General features: G+C 45.3%; 1 protein-coding gene across 9 annotated transcripts in view; it reads right to left on the bottom strand.

Annotated features, from left to right (window-relative positions):
• The window catches only part of DYNC1I1 (dynein cytoplasmic 1 intermediate chain 1), a 540,798-nt gene that overhangs the window by 359,698 nt on the left and 157,817 nt on the right, over positions 1–23,283 (bottom strand). The window contains exon 1 of one of the 9 annotated variants that reach the window (XM_068235059.1): positions 22,710–22,832. The exons of 6 other annotated variants lie outside the window; for them this stretch is intronic. The gene's annotated coding sequence lies outside the window, so the exon portion shown is untranslated. Of the gene's footprint in view, positions 1–9,825; positions 9,904–10,302; positions 10,352–22,709; positions 22,833–23,283 lie in introns of those variants that run through there. 2 more of the 9 variants (XM_068235060.1, XM_068235058.1) reach the window with 2 other exon arrangements.

Below are 23,283 nucleotides of genomic sequence, written 5' to 3'. Positions count from 1 at the left end.
GGCCAACTGTGTCATGTTTGAGAACCCTGGCAATAACAGAATGGCTGAAATCAATCTAACAAATCTGATTGGCTGTTTATGGCTCCACCCCTTTAGTGAATTTGGATCCCAGTCACCCAATGACTGACTGTATCAGGTTTGAGGCCTCTGCCACTAACAGTGTAAGAATGGTAGCAATGTGAATATTCCCCTTGAAAATTAATAGGTACATTTTGATTGGCTGTTGTAGGCTCTAACCACATTTCTGAATATTCATCCCAGTCACCCAGTGGCCAATTGTGTTAAGTTTGGGAACCCTGCAATGTAAAAAATGAAGTTGTTGGCACCGCCCACTTTTTCTAACCTTGACATACAGTCACTCAATTATCAAGTTTATCAGCTTTGGGATCCTTGGTATCAATACTTTGTATATTCCCATTGAAAAATAAACAAATCTGGCTGTTTGTGGCTCCGCCCCCTTCCTGAATTTGGACCCTAGTCACCCAGTGACCAACTGTACCAGGTTTGAGCCATCTGCTTTTACCAGTATAAGAGAATGGTAGCAGATGAAATATTCCCTTTGAAAATCAAAAGGGGAATTTTTATTGGCTGTTGTAGGCTCCACCCACCTTCCAAAATCTTAATCTGTGACCCAATGACCAACTGTGCAAAGTTTGAGAACCCTGCCATTAACGGTGTAAGAATGGCTGCCGTTTATATTTTCCCAGTAAAAGTTGTTTTGGCTCCGCCCACTTTTTGTAACCTTGACACACAGTCACTCAATGGCCAAGTGTGTGAGCTGTCAGGTTCCTGGCATCAAAAATGTGTGAATGGAAGCAGTTTATCCACCAAGGAAATCTGATTGGCTGTATGTGGCCCCGCCCCTTTAGTGAACTTTGACCCCAGTCACCCAATGACCGACTGTAGCAAGTTTGAAGCCTCTGCCATTAAAAGTGTAAGAATAGCAGCAGTTTAAATATTCCCCTTGAAAATCAATAGGTGAATTTTGATTGGCTGTTGTAGGCTCCACCCACTTTCTTGAATCTTAATCTCATTCACCCAGTGACCAACTATGGCAAGTTTGAGAACCCTGCGATTAACAGTCTAAGAATGGCTGCAGTTTACATTTTCCCATTTAAAATGAACGGCTGAAATTTGATTGGCTGTTTTATGCTCCGCCCACTTTTCCTGGATTTTAGGTGGAGCCAATTAACTTATCCGTATGTTTTTGGAATGTGGGAGGAAACCGGGATGCCCAGAGGAAACCCACGCAGACACGGAGAGAACATACAAACTCTTTGCAGATAGTGCCCTGGTTGGGATTCGAACCAGGGACCCAGCGCTGCAAGGCGAGAGAGCTAACCACTAGGCCACCGTGCTGCCTATATTTGGCACTGACATCTTCTGCAGCACATTACAGAGTACATAGTCATGTCACTGACTGTCCTCAGAGGAGCTCACACTCTAATCCCACCATAGTCATAGTCTAATGTCCTACCATATTATTATTATGTCTTTATATAGCACTGACATCTTCTGCAGCACATTAGAGTACATAGTCATGTCACTGATTGTCCTCAGAGGAGATCACACTCTAATCCTACCATAGTCATAGTCTAATGTCCTACCATATTATTATTATTATGTATTTATATAGCACTGACATATTCTGCAGCACATAACAGAGTAACATAGTCATGTCACTGACTGTCCTCAGAGGAGCTCACACTCTAATCCTACCATAGTCATAGTATAATGTCCTACCATATTATTATGTCTTTATATAGCACTGACATCTCCTGCAGCACATTACTGAGTACATAGTCATGTCACTGACAGTCCTCAGAGGAGCTCACACTCTAATCCTACCATAGTCATAGTATAATGTCCTACCATATTATTATGTATTTATATAGCACTGACATCTTCTGCAGCACATTACAGAGTACATAGTCATGTCACTGACTGTCCCCAGAGGAGCTCACACTCTAATCCTACCATAGTCATAGCCTAATGTCCTACCATATTATTATTATGTATTTATATAGCACTGACACCTTCTGCAGCACATTACAGAGTACATAGTCATGTCACTGACTGTCCCCAGAGGAGCTCACACTCTAATCCTACCATAGTCATAGTCTAATGTCCTACCATATTATTATTATGTATTTATATAGCACTGACATCTTCTGCAGCACTTTACAGAGTACATAGTCATGTCACTGACTGTCCTCAGAGGAGCTCACAATCTAATCCTACCATAGTCATAGTATAATGTCCTACCATATTATTATGTCTTTATATAGCACTGACATCTCCTGCAGCACATTACTGAGTACATAGTCATGTCACTGACTGTCCTCGGAGGGCTGTAGTCAGATTTCAGCAGCGTTAGGTATATTCGGGCTGGTGTATTGAGTTTGCAGACAGGAGCTCTGCTGTTCCCGGTACATATAGGCCTCAATTCACAAAGCTTTATCAAACACTTTATCAAACGTTTGATAATTTACCTCATGTGTAAAATTGAATTTTGAATTCACTAAGGTGTTATAGATTTATTGAACATTTTATTGATAAAACATTTGATAAATCTGTAACACCTTAGTGAATTCAAAATTAGATTTTACCCATGAGGTAAATTATCAAACGTTTGATAAAGTGTTTCATAAAGCTTAGTGAATTGAGGCCATAGGGTTAGTGATCAGAGTAGGGCGGTGGGGAGGGTCAGAGTAGGGCAGTGGGGAGGGGCAGAGAACGGAGGTGGGGAGGGGCAGGAGGCATGGTGCGCCCCTGTGCTGCTGACACCCACATTCCTCCCCTTTCTGTAGCACAATATACAGCTGACAGCAGCGCCATATCCCGGCATTATTACCCCACCATACAGAAAACCTGTCATCTGCCCTCATTACTATGCTAATCGCCTCGCTGTAATTCTAGGCTTCTTCTTTAGTTAATCGCGCAGAAACGTAACCGCAGCAAACAGGCCGCAATGTGTATAAAACCCTCTACACAAAGTGAGTCTTCATTGTCACTGAACACTGCGGAAACCTCACAGCTCTGCAAGGCTTTGTAGTTTAACCACTTGACCACTGAGGGTTTTTTCCCCTTGTGGACCAGAGCAATTGTCACCTGTCAGCGCTCCTACCTTTCTTTCGCCAATAACTTAATTACTACTAATCACAGCTTAATGATCTATATCTTATCTATTATTTTATCCCAAATGCATTTTAACATGAATAATAAGAAAAAAATTGGAAAAAAAAAGAATTATTGCTCAGTTTTTGGCCATTATAGTGTTAAAATAAAACATTCTACTGTGGATAAAAGCCACACATTTTATTTGCCCGTTTGTCCCGGTTATTGCAACGTTTAAAACATGTCCCTATTACAATGTATGGCGACAATATTTTATTTGGAAATAAAGGTGCATTTTTTCAGATTTGCGTACACCACTAATTACAAGCCCGTAAATTAAAAATGAATAGTCATATACCGCCTTGACATAAAGTTTAAAAAAGTTCAGTCCCTAAGGTAACTACTTTTTTATGTACATTTTTTCCCCCGTATATAAAAAAAAATGTGGGTACTATGGGAGGGTGTGGGAGGGAAATAGTTAATTATAAAAGTCAGTGTGGGGATTTTTATTAAATAAAACTGAATTTCGGTGTAATTTACTATTTGGCCACAAGATGTCCTCAGTCATTATTTCCGATTCACCTACGTAAGCACGTGAATCGGAAGCAATGTGTAGCAGTGTAACAACAGGAAGACAATGAATGCCGGCGTCTTGTAGACACTGGTATTCATTGAATCGGGGACTTGCGGTCCCATTCATTAACTCCCCCTCTAAGCGGTGGTAACGGCGGTGCACGGGCGAATGGGAGCGAGCGCCGGCTGCATGCTGCTGCAGACTTGCATTCATGGCCCTGGTGCATCCTGTGAACTTTGCAGGGCTGTGAATGTACTGCACGGCGTACAACAAGTAGTTAATGTTCCTAAAAGTTTGTTTCCATTTAAAGGGAACCTGAAGTGAGAGGTATATGGAGGCTGCCATGTTTATTTCCTGTTAAGCAATACCAGTTGCCTCGCTGCCAGTACAGAAGGACATTTAGCAGCCGGTAAGCTGGGATTTGTTACCGTTTCTGGTAATCTGTTTAGGGAGACGTTCAGCAATAATTTCCGCTCTACATTTCAGCAGCTGCTTTCCAGAGATATGAGAAGCGGATTAGATGGAGATGAGGTGGGCGGCGACCGCAATAAAATATGCATGAAAGGATCACTCATTAGCTATGCAATATTTATTATCATTGATACATGGATTTCTGCCCTCTCGTTACAGCTAATGGCGGCCATACACAGGCAGATGCTTGCAGCAGACGCAATCACTTTCATCTAATAGGCCAGTATTCTGCAGCGTGTATAATAGCTAGGTTACATGGGAAGGGGGGAGGGGGTCTATGAAAAGAGAAAAAAAGGGGACATAGCCGTAATAAAACATTGCGAATTTTACTGATATTCTACTAGTATATGCTAAAGTAGAATATTGATATATCCGCCATTCCTCTTAAGCCCGCTATCTGGGAGTCACCCTGGACTCCGCACTCTCCTTCACTTCCCACATCCAAAGCCTCACAAAGTCCTGCAACTTCCACCGTCGTAACATCTGTAAGATTCGCCCTTTCCTGACCTCTGCCACCACCAAACTCCTCATCCATGCCCTCATCATTTCCCGCCTTGACTACTGCAATGCCCTTCTGTCTGGTCTCCCTATGACCCGAACAGCCCCACTGCAGTCCATCATGAATGCGGCAGCCAGAATTATCCACTCCTCCCATCGCTCCACCACGGCAGATCCCCTCCGTCAATCCCTCCACTGGCTTCCAATCCAGTCCAGAATCAGATTCAAGATACTGTGTCTGACCTACAAATCTGTCCACAAAACCTGTCCAACCTACATTTCTGATCTTACTCAGAGATACACACCTAGCCGCTCACTCCGCTCCTCCAATGAACTTTGCCTAACTGCCCCCCGCATCACCCAGTCCCATGCACACCTCCAGGACTTCTCAAGAGCTGCCCCAACACTATGGAACTCCCTACCTCTACTCCTTATGGAAGCCCCCCCCTCTTCAACATCTTCAAGAAAGCCCTCAAAACTCACCTTTTCACTCTGGCCTACCACCCCTCACAAGTGCTCTAAACCCACAGCTGAACACCTGTCCCCTACCTTTCGTGTCCCCACCTCTCCCTCTAGATTGTAAGCCTTTGGGCAGGGTCCTCCTCCTTTTGTGTCCTACCTGATCATGCACCTCCATTACTGTGAACCCATGCTATGCATCTGAGTGAACCTAACTTGCCTAATCTCCATGCTCCATCCAGTGGCTGACTGAGCATTACCTTGTACTCATACTGTGCTGTGTGATCTCCATGCTCCCCTCCAGTGACTAAGCATTACCTTGTACACATACTGTGCTGTGTGATCTCCATGCTCCCCTCCAGTGACTAAGCATTACCTTGTAATCATACTGGGCAGGACCCACGAAACACCTCGCCAGTGCTTAATAAAATTTGTGAATCTTATATACGAACGTGTCGTCATTTGAGGTAAGTCACCTCAACCTTTTCTCCTTTTTAGCCGTTTTGAACACAGTTTTGTCACCATTTGGGCGTCTCTATCCCCCTTGTGATACCCGTCCTTCCTCAGGAGGGGTGCTCTATTTTGGTTAGGTGTTTTCCCACCCTCACAACCAACTTGGAATCCTTTGCTAAGAGTGCAACCGTGCCCAGTGCCTCTGGACACCTGAGTGGAATCGGGGTTGTCGATCTCCACCTGCCTGCAGTGATTGGTTCTCCGTTTGTGAGTACCACTCTGTAAATAAATCAGCCGAATCTTTGTTGTGATTTGAAAGAAAGAAACCGAGAGCCCAAAATAGTGTAGTATGTATTGGAATTGGAGAGAAATGAACGTACCGGTAAGTAATAAAAATACTCAAAAACCAGGGTTACCGCTGTGGCAACCAATGTAAATGCAGGTGGGGAGATTAGACCGGTCCCCACTCAGGGCTAAGATATCGCTCTCTGTAGTTCAGGAAATACGGGTATATCACCCCTCCACCCAGGGTGGACGCTGGATTTGTTGAAGGTGAACAGAGGCGCCAAAAGGATACAAATGTTGAAAAATAGCCGAGGAGGTAGCGGTGGGCTCACCTCCCTCAAACAAACATGAAGCTGTAAATTTTTCATCAAAATAAATGTATTCACATACTCCACAGTACAAGCAACACGTTTCGCAGGTGTATTTCTGCTTCCTCAGGCAACCAAGAAAAGGAGTATCACACAGCAAAGTCTCAAGTGTACGCCTAGCGCCTCTTTGTTGTAATTTACTACACCATTGAGGCTCCCATGTTTTCTGTGCTTTTTCTCTCAGGGTGTCACTCTTTGATCGCCCTACACAGCCACCTCCCCATCCATAGATTTGCTAGGGGGCCCACGGATTTCTAGTTACACCCATAAATGGCAGATTTCAGCCAAATCCAGGGGGACATTTCTGCTGAAACTCACCCAGTCTTCTGAAGCGCTCTCCCCAGACCAGCGTAATAAATAAATGGCACAGAGAGATAGCAACAGACAGTGAGCGCGATTCCTTCAGTACAGGATATGCAGATAGGAGGATCCTGGCGTCTTGTGACTCCGCCCTGCAGTAATATCCCTGAGGGGTCCCATCACGCCTCCTGCAACACTATCGCTCAGGGGTGTAACTACAATACATGGGGACCCCAGCGGGCCAGCGAGACTTTGCTAGAGCCCCCAATGGTCACACCCCTCTCCCTGGTGCCCCTCCCAGCCTGGGGGCCCATCTCACACCCCTCTCCCTGGTGCCCCTCCCAGCCTGGGGGCCCATCTCACAGGGGTCATAAAACAAGTGCGGTCCTCATGATCTGCCCACCCATAACAAGTGTAGCCACAAACACACCTGATCTGCAGTATAGTCCCCTGTGTCAGAGGAAGGGTGGGTTAGTAGCTATGGGCCCCCCACAGCTGTGGGCCCCCTGTGATCACAGGTGCTGCTGCCCTCTAGTTACACCCCTAACTAAACTGCAGAATATTAAAGTGGACCTGAACTCTTGCACAGGACACAAGGAAAACAGTGAGAAATGCACCCTGTATATATTTAGAGAGAAGCAACTGAGTAATTACTCCTCATCTGTGACTAATCGCAACTGTAATTTGTTCTCTCACCTGTGTCAGCACAGAAATGTGTCAGTCTTGGCAGACACACCTAATATGGGAACACATGAGGTTAACCCTTTTTGGCGGCTTCCATGAAAGCATGAAGTAGACACACTGCAGATTTATTGCAGGATTTGGATCGGCTGTAACAAATGAAATGTTTTTCTTTAAAGGTGATTATGCTGCTGCTTATCCTTTAGAGCAGGGAGGAAGTTCTCAGTTCAGGTCCACTGTAAGTGCTGCAAAGACCGTTTCTGGGAATTTAAACAAAAAATCCTTTGCGTTCCATAGTCTCTCCCTAACACATAAACGAGTGCGACCACAAAAACTAAACAACTTGGTAATCCAGGGCTTCAGCGTTCCCACGACAGCCCATAAACACCCTCCCCGCTCTCCAGGATCCTCGTGGGCCGGACGTCAGGCCACTCCTCTGAGTTACACCAATCAGAATCTTTCATCAGAACATCTGCACCATTTTCGCACTCGTTTTTCCTTAGTTTCGCTTACACACTGATTCTAAACAACTGCCCCATTGGAAAGAAGTCTGAGCAGCCACGCGTGGCTAACCTACTCTCAAAAAGTTCTACCCCAAAAGGCCCAAAGCGTCCAGAAGGGATCAGGTGACCACTGAACATTTCCCATGCTTTGCAGACAGTGTTTTATTGCAGACTAGGATTATGGCATAACAGAAATAACATGAGTGACTCCCAGGGGATCTATACATATTGATTTTATCCTGGCTACCAAATGCAATCATTACCTTCATAAATCACAATGTAGCCATTAGGCGCTCACATGCTTCTGGGCCCCAGTCCTTCCCTGTGCCCATAGTCACACCTGAAAGAGGGGTCATAACAGCATATAGGAGAATTCAGTGATTTATTCAGGATTCCCACTTTTACAGTAATCATCCCGGTTTCAGCATCAGAAACATTTCCCATATCTATATATTGCTGTAAATTGGTATGTTGCCCCTCCCTCCCAGTGATGTCACTGCCTAGGCGGTTTATTATGCAGAATTCTCCTCCCCCAAAGCATTCTAGGAGATCAGAGATCTTTTCTACTGGCTTTAGAGCGCTCAGTAAATTAACATTTCCTAGAGATCACCTGACAGGACTAAAGATGTTTTTGCCTTTCATAAATTTCAGAATGTAAATCAGGGAGAGTAAAGATTCTACAATGGGCAGACACTGACTAAATCATTTAAAGATGAATACTGTAAAAAAAAATAAAAAAAAATAGCAATTTTATTCACTGTTATTTTCACTACCGGTCCTCTTTAACCAGTTTACCCCCAGCCATACGGATTTCTTCATCCCTTTTTCCATCCTTTTACCACCAGGGACGGAGAAATCCGTACTTCCCGCGCTCCCGCCGCTGCCCGCGCTCCCGCTCGCTCATGCGCGCACTCCAGCTCGCATGCGCGCCGCCGCACGCTCTCCCGGAGATCAATGAACGGGAAAAACCATTCCCGTTCGTTGATCTAAGCCCCGCAATGATCCGCTGCTTCTATGAGAAGCAACGCGATCATTGTGGAAAAAAAAAACTTTTCCAGCCTCATTGCACTTCCTGCAAGCGTCCGGAAGGACGCTTGCAGGTCGCATAAACAAAATGTTACTGTGGCCATCTTGTGGCCAAATAGTAAAACTACACCCTAAAGCATTTTTCACATACAAATACATTAGTTTTACACAAAAAATTTACTTATTACCTCCCACACTCCCCAATTTTTTTTTGTAATTAAAAAAAAATAAAAAAAATTACAATTAAAAAAAAAATACATAAATGGCTACCTTAGGGACTGAACTTTTTAAATATTTAGGTCAAGAGGGTACAACACTGTTACTTAACTATGGGCTTGTAATTAGGGATGGACGCATAACTGAAAAAAATGCACCTTTATTTCCAAATAAAATATTGTCGCTAAAAATTGTGATAGGGACATAATTTAAACGGTTTTATAACCGGGACGAATGGGCAAATAAATTTCATGGGTTTTAATTACAGTAGCATGCATTATTTAAAAACTAAAATGGCCAAAAACTGAAAAATAATGAATTTTTTCCCACATTTTTCCTATTTTTCCATTAAAACATATTTAGAATAAAATAATTCTTGCCATAATGTCCCACCTAAAGAAAGCCTAATTGGTGGCGGAAAAAACAAGATATAGTTCATTTCATTGTGATAAGTAATGATAAAGTTAAAGACGAATGAATGGAAGGAGCGCTGAAAGGTGAAAATTGCTCTGGTGCTCAATTGCTCTGGTGAAGTGGTTAATGCTTTTCTTTATTATTCTTTGGAGTGCTTGAACAGTAGATTACGTTTTTTTTTTTTACATTTCCAATAGTACTTCCTGTTCAAGAATAAGAGAGTTTAAATGCACATAAGTCCAGACTCACAATAGACCAGGTCATGTACATTAACAGCGATTTAGTTTTTATGGCCACAGCAGGAACGATTTATGGCTCCACATAAACCAATAAGAGAACGATACTGCAGAATGTCTCTATCCACCAGATGCAGATATTGCCAGGTTTATATGAATTCTGCAAGACGGACAGAAACAAACTGATGTGACATATATATCAGAGGCACAATTTCCAGACATACCTAATTATTTATATTAGACTTCCTAGCAACCATGGCAACAGTACACCATAAACGCCACACCCATAACTGCATAGCTCCCAACTGTCCCTCTATTGCAGGGACAGTTCCTCTTTGGGAGCCCTGTCCTTCTGTCCCTCTTTCCTCCTCATTTGTCCCTCTTTCAGGACTTTGTCCCTCTTTCTATGTAAATATATATATTTATCTATCTACCAAAATATGTGTTTGACTCTAAACTTTATTCCCATCATTTTTGTTACTATGAAGGAAAATGAACCAAGATAGGAAGGACCAGTGTGGTCTAAATTACAAAAAAAACATATTTTTCTTATGAAATCTTTATGGTATGCGTGACTAGGGTTGTGATGGGGGCGTGATTAGGGGTGTTTGAGGACACACCCAGTTACTTCTTCCTGTCAGGTGCTCACTCACATAGCAATCACTACAGCATAAATAGGTAAGGTAGACACACCCAGTTACCTCTTATTGTCAGGTGCTCACTCACACAGCAATCTCTACAGCAGACAGAGGTAAGGTAGACACACCCCGTTACCACTTCCTGTCAGGTACTCACTCACACAGAAATCTCTACAGAAGACAGAGGTAAGGCAGACACGCCCAGTTACCGCTTCCTGTCAGGTGCTCACTCACACAACAATCTCTACAATAGACAGAGGCAAGGTAGACACACCCAGTTACCGCTTCCTGTCAGGTGCTCACTCACACAACAATCTCTACAGCAGATAGAGGTAAGGCAGACACACCCAGTTACCGCTTCCTGTCAGGTGCTCACTCACACAACAATCTCTACAGCAGACAGAGGTAAGGCAGACACACCCAGTTACCGCTTCCTGTCAGGTGCTCACTCACACAACAATCTCTACAGCAGACAGAGGTAAGGTAGACACACCCAGTTACCTCTTATTGTCAGGTGCTCACTCACACAACAATCTCTACAGCAGACAGAGGTAAGGCAGACACACCCAGTTACCGCTTCCTGTCAGGTGCTCACTCACACAACAATCTCTACAGCAGATAGAGGTAAGGCAGACACACCCAGTTACCGCTTCCTGTCAGGTGCTCACTCACACAACAATCTCTACAGCAGACAGAGGTAAGGCAGACACACCCAGTTACTTCTTCCTGTCAGGTGCTCACTCACTGTCATACTCACCAGGTCAAGGACTCTCAGCTTGCTCAGGCAGGGGGCTCCACGCGTACGCGCGGAGGAACGCTGGGCCTGGTAGTTCCTCTCAAATCCAAGATGGCGCGCGGCGCGGGGCGCTGCGCGCGCATACACGGAGTTGTGCGCGCGCACGCCGCTGTGCACAGCGCTTGCGCATGAGTGCGCGCGTGCACGGCGCATTGCGCACTGCGCATGCGCAGGCGTTAATTCTGGCGCCAGAATTCAAATGGCCACCAGTATTTAAGCAGCACTGCCCTTCACTGCAGTGCTGCTTGTTCTGGCAGTTTGGCTTAGTGTTCCTGTGCAGTACCTATTGATTACCTGATTTCCTGTTGTGACCCGGCTTGTGACCTTGACTCCGCTTGATCTCTGCCCGCCCTGACCCTTGGCTTGTGACCTCGATAACCTGGATTGCCGCCTGCCCTGACCTCAGCTTGTGACCCCGACCATCCTTGATATCCGCCTGCCCTGACCTCCGGCCTTGCCTTGTGGACTACGCCTATTATCATCAGTCCTACACCCATCAGTATTCACCTGTTCTCCGAGTCACTGTGGAGCTATTTCCAGCGCAACCTGGTGGGCACTAGGCAGCGAAGCGCGGCATCCCCATTAGGGGGGTGTTCCGGCATTCCCTTTAGGGGAGTGTTGGTGAAGACCCGTGGTCACTTAGACTCTGCGCTGGGGTAGTTCTATCTCAGTGGTAAGGTCAACAGTCTCCTGGACTCTAACACTCACACAGCAATCTCTACAGCAGACAGAGGTAAGGCAGACACACCCAGTTACCGCTTCCTGTCAGGTGATCACTCACACAACAATCTCTACAGCAGAAATAGGTAAGGCAGACACACCCAGTTACCGCTTCCTGTCAGGTGCTCACTCACACAGCAATCTCTACAGCAGAAATAGGTAAGGCAGACACACCCAGTTACTGCTTCCTGTCAGGTGCTCATTCACACAGCAATCTCTACAGCAGAAATAGGTAAGGCAGACACACCCAGTTACCGCTTCCTGTCAGGTGCTCACTCACACAGCAATCTCTACAGCAGACAGAGGTAAGGCAGACACACCCAGTTACCGCTTCCTGTCAGGTGATCACTCACACAACAATCTCTACAGCACACAGAGGTAAGGCAGACACACCCAGTTACCGCTTCCTGTCAGGTGCTCACTCACAAAACAATCTCTACAGCAGACAGAGGTAAGGCAGACACACCCAGTTACCGCTTCCTGTCAGGTGTTCACTCACACAACAATCTCTACAGCAGACAGAGGTAAGGCAGACACACCCAGTTTCCTGTTCCTGTCAGGTGCTCACTCACACAACAATCTCTACAGCAGACAGAGGTAAGGCAGACACACCCAGTTTCCTGTTCCTGTCAGGTGCTCACTCACACAACAATATCTACAGCAGACAGAGGTAAGTCACGTGATCCGCAACCAGGAGGAAGACCTGCATCATTTCACCAGCAAATCATCACAAAATGAAGCCAGGACCAGGCCCAACTAACAGCTAACCCGATGGGATCAGTGAATAATGGCGGACAGCGCCTATGCATGAAAATGGCGCCGCATTAAAAAGATACGCTTATCGCTATTTATCGTTAGTACTGCATACTAATGGCGCACAGGGAAAAAAGAAGAAAAATGGTACACACTAACATTATTTATCAATAGTGGCGTTCATTTGCCAAACAGCAGACGTTATTGCGCACAGTAACGTTATTTATCAATAGCTCCCTACATGAGCCAAACTGCAGACGTTAAAATGGTGAATGGATTTAATGTAACACTGTCAAGGTTAGAGTTAGGCACCACCAGGGGGGTCTTAGGGTTAGGCACCACTAGGGGGGTCTTACTGTTAGGAACCACCAGAGGGGTCTTAGGGTTAGGCACCACCAGGGGGGGTCTAGGGGTTAGGGATAGGGATAGGCAGGGCCGGGCCGAGGCATAGGCTGGAGAGGCTCCAGCCTCAGGGCGCAGTGTAGGAGGGGGCGCACAATTCATTCAGCTGTCATTCCTAATTGTGTATGAAGCAGAAAGAAATAAGAAAAGGGGATACATGGCAGTGACTACAAGCCAGATAACTAGATATTAAGGTGTTGGGGAGGTTGTGGGCCCTGTGGACCTCTTAGTCTAATAGCAAGCTGGGCTGGGAGGGATGGAGGGGCGCACTTTGGTGTCTCAGCCTTGGGTGCTGGAGGACCTTGTCCCTGCTCTGGGGATAGGTACAGAGAGGGTTCTGTGTGTTAACGCTAAATAACAATAAGGCTTTAACGTTAAATAACAATAAGGCTTTAACGTTAAATAACAATAAGGCTTTAACGTTAAATAGCGATAAGCGACAAACGGATTAGCGGCAACACCATGCGCCATTATTTGCAGGCGCCATTTTCAGATGGAACCAGCTCAACAGCAGCAGTCTGAGTGCAATCCAGGAAATACCAGAGTCATTATACAGTACACTGCACAAGTGTCGAGTCATATACAGTACAGCGAGTCATATACAGTACAGCGAGTCATATACAGTACAGCGAGTCATATACAGTACAGCGAGTCATTATACAGTACAGCGAGTCATATACAGTACAAGGAGTCATATACAGTACAGCGAGTCATATACAGTACAGCGAGTTATTATACAGTACAGCGAGTCCTATACAGTGCTGCAAGTCATATACAGCGAGTCATTATACAGTACAGCGAGTCATATACAGTACAGCGAGTCATTATACAGTACAGTCCACAAGTGTCGACTCATATACAGTACAGCGAGTCCTATACAGTACAGCGAGTCATATACAGTACAGCGAGTCATATACAGTACAGCGAGTCATTATACAGTACAGCGAGTCATATACAGTACAGCGAGTCATATACAGTACAGCGAGTCCTATACAGTACAGCGAGTCATTATACAGTACAGCGAGTCATATACAGTACAGCGAGTCATATACAGTACAGCGAGTCCTATACAGTACAGCGAGTCATTATACAGTACAAGGAGTCATATACAGTACAGCGAGTCATATACAGTACAGCGAGTCATTATACAGTACAGCGAGTCATATACAGTACAGCGAGTCATATACAGTACAGCGAGTCCTATACAGTACAGCGAGTCATTATACAGTACAAGGAGTCATATACAGTACAGCGAGTCATATACAGTACAGCGAGTCATATACAGTACAGCGAGTCATTATACAGTACAGTCCACAAGTGTCGAGTCATATACAGTACAGCGAGTCATTATACAGTACAGTCCACAAGTGTCGAGTCATATACAGTACAGCGAGTCATTATACAGTACAGCGAGTCATATACAGTACAGGGAGTCATATACAGTACAGCGAGTCATTATACAGTACAGCGAGTCAATATACAGTACAGCGAGTCATATACAGTACTGCAAGTCATATACAGTACAGCGAGTCATTATACAGTACAGCGAGTCATTATACAGTACAACGAGTCATATACAGTACAGCGAGTCATTATACAGTACAGCGAGTCAATATACAGTACAGCGAGTCATATACAGTACAGCGAGTCCTATACAGTACAGCGAGTCTTATACAGTACAGCGAGTCATATACAGTACAGCGAGTCATTATACAGTACAGCGAGTCATTATACAGTACAGTGAGTCATATACAGTACAGCGAGTCAATATACAGTACAGCGAGTCATATACAGTACAGCGAGTCCTATACAGTACAGCGAGTCTTATACAGTACAGCGAGTCATATACAGTACAGCGAGTCATTATACAGTACGGCGAGTCATTATACAGTACGGCGAGTCATTATACAGTACAGGGAGTCATATACATAACAGGGAGTCATATACAGTACAAGGAGTCATATACAGTACAGCGAGTCATATACAGTACAGCGAGTCATTATACAGTACGGCGAGTCATTATACAGTACGGCGAGTCATATACAGTACAGCGAGTCATTATACAGTACAGCGAGTCATTATACAGTACAGCGAGTCTTATACAGTACAGCAAGTCTTATACAGTACAGCGAGTCTTATACAGTACAGCGAGTCATATACAGTACGGCGAGTCATTATACAGTACAGGGAGTCATATACAGTACAGCGAGTCACATACAGTACAGGGAGTCATATACAGTACAAGGAGTCATATACAGTACAGCGAGTCATATACAGTACAGCGAGTCATATACAGTACAGCGAGTCATTATACAGTACAGCGAGTCATATACAGTACGGCGAGTCATTATACAGTACAGCAAGTCATATACAGTACAGCGAGTCATTATACAGTACGGCGAGTCATTATACAGTACGGCGAGTCATATACAGTACGGCGAGTCATTATACAGTACAGGGAGTCATATACATAACAGGGAGTCATATACAGTACAAGGAGTCATATACAGTACAGCAAGTCATATACAGTACAGCGAGTCATTATACAGTACGGCGAGTCATTATACAGTACAGGGAGTCATATACATAACAGGGAGTCATATACAGTACAAGGAGTCATATACAGTACAGCGAGTCATATACAGTACAGCGAGTCATTATACAGTACGGCGAGTCATATACAGTACAGCGAGTCATTATACAGTACAGCGAGTCATTATACAGTACAGCGAGTCATTATACAGTACAGCAAGTCTTATACAGTACAGCGAGTCATATACAGTACGGCGAGTCATTATACAGTACGGCGAGTCATTATACAGTACAGGGAGTCATATACAGTACAGCGAGTCACATACAGTACAGGGAGTCATATACAGTACAAGGAGTCATATACAGTACAGCGAGTCATATACAGTACAGCGAGTCATTATACAGTACAGCGAGTCATATACAGTACGGCGAGTCATTATACAGTACGGCGAGTCATTATACAGTACAGCAAGTCATATACAGTACAGCGAGTCATTATACAGTACGGCGAGTCATTATACAGTACAGCGAGTCTTATACAGTACAGCGAGTCATATACAGTACAGGGAGTCATTATACAGTACAGCGAGTCCTATACAGTACAGCGAGTCTTATACAGTACAGCGAGTCATATACAGTACAGGGAGTCATTATACAGTACAGCGAGTCCTATACAGTACAGCGAGTTATTATACAGTACAGCGAGTCATATACAGTACAGCGAGTCATTATACAGTACGGCGAGTCATATACAGTACGGCGAGTCATTATACAGTACGGCGAGTCATTATACAGTACAGGGAGTCATTATACAGTACAGCGAGTCATATACAGTACAGCGAGTTATTATACAGTACAGCGAGTCATATACAGTACAGCGAGTCATTATACAGTACGGCGAGTCATATACAGTACGGCGAGTCATTATACAGTACGGCGAGTCATTATACAGTACAGGGAGTCATTATACAGTACAGCGAGTCATATACAGTACAGGGAGTCATTATACAGTACAGCGAGTCCTATACAGTACAGCGAGTCATTATACAGTACAGCGAGTCATTATACAGTACAAGGAGTCCTATACAGTACAGCGAGTCATATACAGTACAGCGAGTCATATACAGTACAGCGAGTCATTATACAGTACAGCGAGTCATATACAGTACAGCGAGTCATTATACAGTACAGCGAGTCATATACAGTACAGCGAGTCATATACAGTACAGCGAGTCCTATACAGTACAGCGAGTCATTATACAGTACAAGGAGTCATATACAGTACAGCGAGTCATATACAGTACAGCGAGTCATATACAGTACAGCGAGTCATTATACAGTACAGTCCACAAGTGTCGAGTCATATACAGTACAGCGAGTCATTATACAGTACAGTCCACAAGTGTCGAGTCATATACAGTACAGCGAGTCATTATACAGTACAGCGAGTCATATACAGTACAGGGAGTCACATACAGTACAGCGAGTCATATACAGTACAGCGAGTCCTATACAGTACTGCAAGTCATATACAGTACAGCGAGTCATTATACAGTACAGCGAGTCATTATACAGTACAGCGAGTCATATACAGTACAGCGAGTCATTATACAGTACAGCGAGTCAATATACAGTACAGCGAGTCATATACAGTACAGCGAGTCCTATACAGTACAGCGAGTCTTATACAGTACAGCGAGTCATATACAGTACAGCGAGTCATTATACAGTACAGCGAGTCATTATACAGTACAGTGAGTCATATACAGTACAGCGAGTCAATATACAGTACAGCGAGTCCTATACAGTACAGCGAGTCCTATACAGTACAGCGAGTCTTATACAGTACAGCGAGTCATATACAGTACAGCGAGTCATTATACAGTACGGCGAGTCATTTTACAGTACGGCGAGTCATTATACAGTACAGGGAGTCATATACATAACAGGGAGTCATATACAGTACAAGGAGTCATATACAGTACAGCGAGTCATATACAGTACAGCGAGTCATTATACAGTACGGCGAGTCATATACAGTACGGCGAGTCATTATACAGTACAGCGAGTCATTATACAGTACAGCGAGTCTTATACAGTACAGCGAGTCATATACAGTACGGCGAGTCATTATACAGTACAGGGAGTCATATACAGTACAGCGAGTCACATACAGTACAGGGAGTCATATACAGTACAAGGAGTCATATACAGTACAGCGAGTCATATACAGTACAGCGAGTCATATACAGTACAGCGAGTCATTATACAGTACAGCGAGTCATATACAGTACGGCGAGTCATTATACAGTACAGCAAGTCATATACAGTACAGCGAGTCATTATACAGTACGGCGAGTCATTATACAGTACGGCGAGTCATATACAGTACGGCGAGTCATTATACAGTACAGGGAGTCATATACATAACAGGGAGTCATATACAGTACAAGGAGTCATATACAGTACAGCGAGTCATATACAGTACAGCGAGTCATTATACAGTACGGCGAGTCATATACAGTACAGCGAGTCATTATACAGTACAGCGAGTCATTATACAGTACAGCAAGTCTTATACAGTACAGCGAGTCATATACAGTACGGCGAGTCATTATACAGTACGGCGAGTCATTATACAGTACAGGGAGTCATATACAGTACAGCGAGTCACATACAGTACAGGGAGTCATATACAGTACAAGGAGTCATATACAGTACAGCGAGTCATATACAGTACAGCGAGTCATTATACAGTACAGCGAGTCATATACAGTACGGCGAGTCATTATACAGTACGGCGAGTCATTATACAGTACAGCAAGTCATATACAGTACAGCGAGTCATTATACAGTACGGCGAGTCATTATACAGTACGGCGAGTCATATACAGTACGGCGAGTCATTATACAGTACGGCGAGTCATTATACAGTACAGGGAGTCATTATACAGTACAGCGAGTCATATACAGTACAGCGAGTCATTATACAGTACGGCGAGTCATTATACAGTACAGCGAGTCTTATACAGTACAGCGAGTCATATACAGTACAGGGAGTCATTATACAGTACAGCGAGTCCTATACAGTACAGCGAGTCTTATACAGTACAGCGAGTCATATACAGTACAGGGAGTCATTATACAGTACAGCGAGTCCTATACAGTACAGCGAGTTATTATACAGTACAGCGAGTCATATACAGTACAGCGAGTCATTATACAGTACGGCGAGTCATATACAGTACGGCGAGTCATTATACAGTACGGCGAGTCATTATACAGTACAGGGAGTCATTATACAGTACAGCGAGTCATATACAGTACAGCGAGTTATTATACAGTACAGCGAGTCATATACAGTACAGCGAGTCATTATACAGTACGGCGAGTCATATACAGTACGGCGAGTCATTATACAGTACGGCGAGTCATTATACAGTACAGGGAGTCATTATACAGTACAGCGAGTCATATACAGTACAGGGAGTCATTATACAGTACAGCGAGTCCTATACAGTACAGCGAGTCATTATACAGTACAGCGAGTCATTATACAGTACAAGGAGTCCTATACAGTACAGCGAGTCATATACAGTACAGCGAGTCATATACAGTACAGCGAGTCATTATACAGTACAGCGAGTCATATACAGTACAGCGAGTCATTATACAGTACAGCGAGTCATATACAGTACAGCGAGTCATATACAGTACAGCGAGTCCTATACAGTACAGCGAGTCATTATACAGTACAAGGAGTCATATACAGTACAGCGAGTCATATACAGTACAGCGAGTCATATACAGTACAGCGAGTCATTATACAGTACAGTCCACAAGTGTCGAGTCATATACAGTACAGCGAGTCATTATACAGTACAGTCCACAAGTGTCGAGTCATATACAGTACAGCGAGTCATTATACAGTACAGCGAGTCATATACAGTACAGGGAGTCACATACAGTACAGCGAGTCATATACAGTACAGCGAGTCCTATACAGTACTGCAAGTCATATACAGTACAGCGAGTCATTATACAGTACAGCGAGTCATTATACAGTACAGCGAGTCATATACAGTACAGCGAGTCATTATACAGTACAGCGAGTCAATATACAGTACAGCGAGTCATATACAGTACAGCGAGTCCTATACAGTACAGCGAGTCTTATACAGTACAGCGAGTCATATACAGTACAGCGAGTCATTATACAGTACAGCGAGTCATTATACAGTACAGCGAGTCAATATACAGTACAGCGAGTCAATATACAGTACAGCGAGTCCTATACAGTACAGCGAGTCCTATACAGTACAGCGAGTCTTATACAGTACAGCGAGTCATATACAGTACAGCGAGTCATTATACAGTACGGCGAGTCATTTTACAGTACGGCGAGTCATTATACAGTACAGGGAGTCATATACATAACAGGGAGTCATATACAGTACAAGGAGTCATATACAGTACAGCGAGTCATATACAGTACAGCGAGTCATTATACAGTACGGCGAGTCATATACAGTACGGCGAGTCATTATACAGTACAGCGAGTCATTATACAGTACAGCGAGTCTTATACAGTACAGCGAGTCTTATACAGTACAGCGAGTCATATACAGTACGGCGAGTCATTATACAGTACAGGGAGTCATATACAGTACAGCGAGTCACATACAGTACAGGGAGTCATATACAGTACAAGGAGTCATATACAGTACAGCGAGTCATATACAGTACAGCGAGTCATATACAGTACAGCGAGTCATTATACAGTACAGCGAGTCATATACAGTACGGCGAGTCATTATACAGTACAGCAAGTCATATACAGTACAGCGAGTCATTATACAGTACGGCGAGTCATTATACAGTACGGCGAGTCATATACAGTACGGCGAGTCATTATACAGTACAGGGAGTCATATACATAACAGGGAGTCATATACAGTACAAGGAGTCATATACAGTACAGCGAGTCATATACAGTACAGCGAGTCATTATACAGTACAGCGAGTCATATACAGTACGGCGAGTCATTATACAGTACAGCAAGTCATATACAGTACAGCGAGTCATTATACAGTACGGCGAGTCATTATACAGTACGGCGAGTCATATACAGTACGGCGAGTCATTATACAGTACAGGGAGTCATATACATAACAGGGAGTCATATACAGTACAAGGAGTCATATACAGTACAGCGAGTCATATACAGTACAGCGAGTCATTATACAGTACGGCGAGTCATATACAGTACAGCGAGTCATTATACAGTACAGCGAGTCATTATACAGTACAGCAAGTCTTATACAGTACAGCGAGTCATATACAGTACGGCGAGTCATTATACAGTACGGCGAGTCATTATACAGTACAGGGAGTCATATACAGTACAGCGAGTCACATACAGTACAGGGAGTCATATACAGTACAAGGAGTCATATACAGTACAGCGAGTCATATACAGTACAGCGAGTCATTATACAGTACAGCGAGTCATATACAGTACGGCGAGTCATTATACAGTACGGCGAGTCATTATACAGTACAGCAAGTCATATACAGTACAGCGAGTCATTATACAGTACGGCGAGTCATTATACAGTACGGCGAGTCATATACAGTACGGCGAGTCATTATACAGTACGGCGAGTCATTATACAGTACAGGGAGTCATTATACAGTACAGCGAGTCATATACAGTACAGCGAGTTATTATACAGTACGGCGAGTCATTATACAGTACAGCGAGTCCTATACAGTGCTGCAAGTCATATACAGTATGGCGAGTCATATACAGTACAAGGAGTCATATACAGAACAGCGAGTCATATACAGTACAGCGAGTCATATACAGTACAGCGAGTCATTATACAGTACAGCGAGTCATTATACAGTACAGCGAGTCATTATACAGTACAGCAAGTCCTGGGGGTAGACTTGCTGGGGGTAGGCTGGCAGGGTTAGGCTGGCAGGGGTAGGAGGGCTGATTTTGGAGGTAGCAGGATGCAGTGTAGGTTGCTGATAGTTACCTTCCTCCTGTGCTGTGTGCAGCGGCTGGGGTTAGGCTGGCTGGGGTTAGGCTGGCTGGGGTTAGGCTGGCTGGGGTAGACTTGCTGGGGTTAGGCTGGCTGGGATAGGCTGGTTGGGGCTCGGAGGGCTGGGGTAGACTTGCTGGGTTAGGCTGGCTGGGGGTAGGCTGGCTGGGGTAGACTTGCTGGGGTAGGCTGGCTGGGGTAGACTTGCTGGGTTAGGCTGGCTGGGGGTACGCTGGCTGGGGTAGACTGGCTGGGTTAGGCTGGCTGGGGTAGGCTGGCTGGGGGTAGACTTGCTGGGGTAGGCTGGCTGGGGTAGGCTGGCTGGGGTAGACTTGCTGGGGTAGGCTGGCTGGGGGTAGGCTGGCTGGGGTAGACTTGCTGGGTTAGGCTGGCTGGGGTAGGCTGGCTGGGGTAGACTTGCTGGGGTAGGCTGGCTGGGATAGGCTGACTGGGGTAGACTTGCTGGGGTAGGCTGGCTGGGGTAGACTTGCTGGGTTAGGCTGGCTGGGGGTAGGCTGGCTGGGGTAGACTTGCTGGGGTAGGCTGGCTGGGGGTAGGCTGGCTGGGGTAGGCTGGCTGGGGTAGACTTGCTGGGGTAGGCTGGCTGGGGTAGACTTGCTGGGTTAGGCTGGCTGGGGTAGGCTGGCTGGGGTAGACTTGCTGGGGTAGGCTGGCTGGGGGTAGGCTGGCTGGGGTAGACTTGCTGGGGTAGGCTGGCTGGGGTAGACTTGCTGGGGTAGGCTGGCTGGGGTAGGCTGGCTGGGGTAGACTTGCTGGGGTAGGCTGGCTGGGGTAGACTTGCTGGGGTAGGCTGGCTGGGGCAGGCTGGCTGGGGTAGACTTGCTGGGGTAGGCTGGCTGGGGTAGACTTGCTGGGGTAGGCTGGCTGGGGTAGACTTGCTGGGGTAGGCTGGCTGGGGTAGACTTGCTGGGGTAGGCTGGCTGGGGCAGGCTGGCTGGGGTAGACTTGCTGGGGTAGGCTGGCTGGGGTAGGCTGGCTGAGGTAGGAGGGCTGTGTGAGTGATGCAGTGTGGGTTGCTGATAGTTACCTTCCTCCTGTGCTGTGTGCAGCTGCTGGGGGTAGGCTGGCTGGGGTAGACTGGCTGGGGTAGGCTGGCTGGGGTAGGCTGGCTGGGGTAGGTTTGGTGGGGTAGGAGGGCTGATCCTGGAGGTAGCAGGACTGTATGAGTGATGCAGTGCGGGGTGCTGATAGTTACCTTCCTTCTGTGCTGTGTGCAGCTGGCTGGGGTAGGCTGGCCGGGGTAGGAGGGCTGATTCTGCAGGTCTGGAGGAATCAGGAGAGATGCTGGGAGTCAGTCTTTACTGCATGATGCTGCTGCTGCCTCAGAATCCGCTGTCTCATCCTAGCTTCCTCTCATCAGCATCACTGCCTGAGCCAGCCCCCTCCTCTCCCCCCCTCCTCCTCGCCACTGCTCGGGAGGGGACCCCCATCTCTGCCAGCTCTCTGCATGTCGGGCACAGATCCAGCAATGCCTCCATTCACAGGAGGGCGTGCTAAATAACACCACTTATCACAAATCATCCAGAGAGATTGTTTATCATCCGCTCCGCCACATTGCCCCAAACACAATTTATACCACTGAAAACATTGGGACGGATTTTTAGTGAAAGATTATATTTACGATAAAATCATTCAGATCAAAAGAAAAGATCCTGTTTAATCCATCCCCAGCATAAAACAATCCAACTTGTGATCGTATCAAAAATAGTTGCGATCAGATCTATAAAAAAATCCACCACTTCGATCACACATTTTTTTAAAGGTGCTCA

Source organism: Hyperolius riggenbachi, chromosome 5 (genome assembly GCF_040937935.1).
Source record: "Hyperolius riggenbachi isolate aHypRig1 chromosome 5, aHypRig1.pri, whole genome shotgun sequence".
Lineage (NCBI taxonomy): Eukaryota > Metazoa > Chordata > Amphibia > Anura > Hyperoliidae > Hyperolius > Hyperolius riggenbachi.
This window is presented reverse-complemented; position numbering and strand designations above follow the sequence as displayed.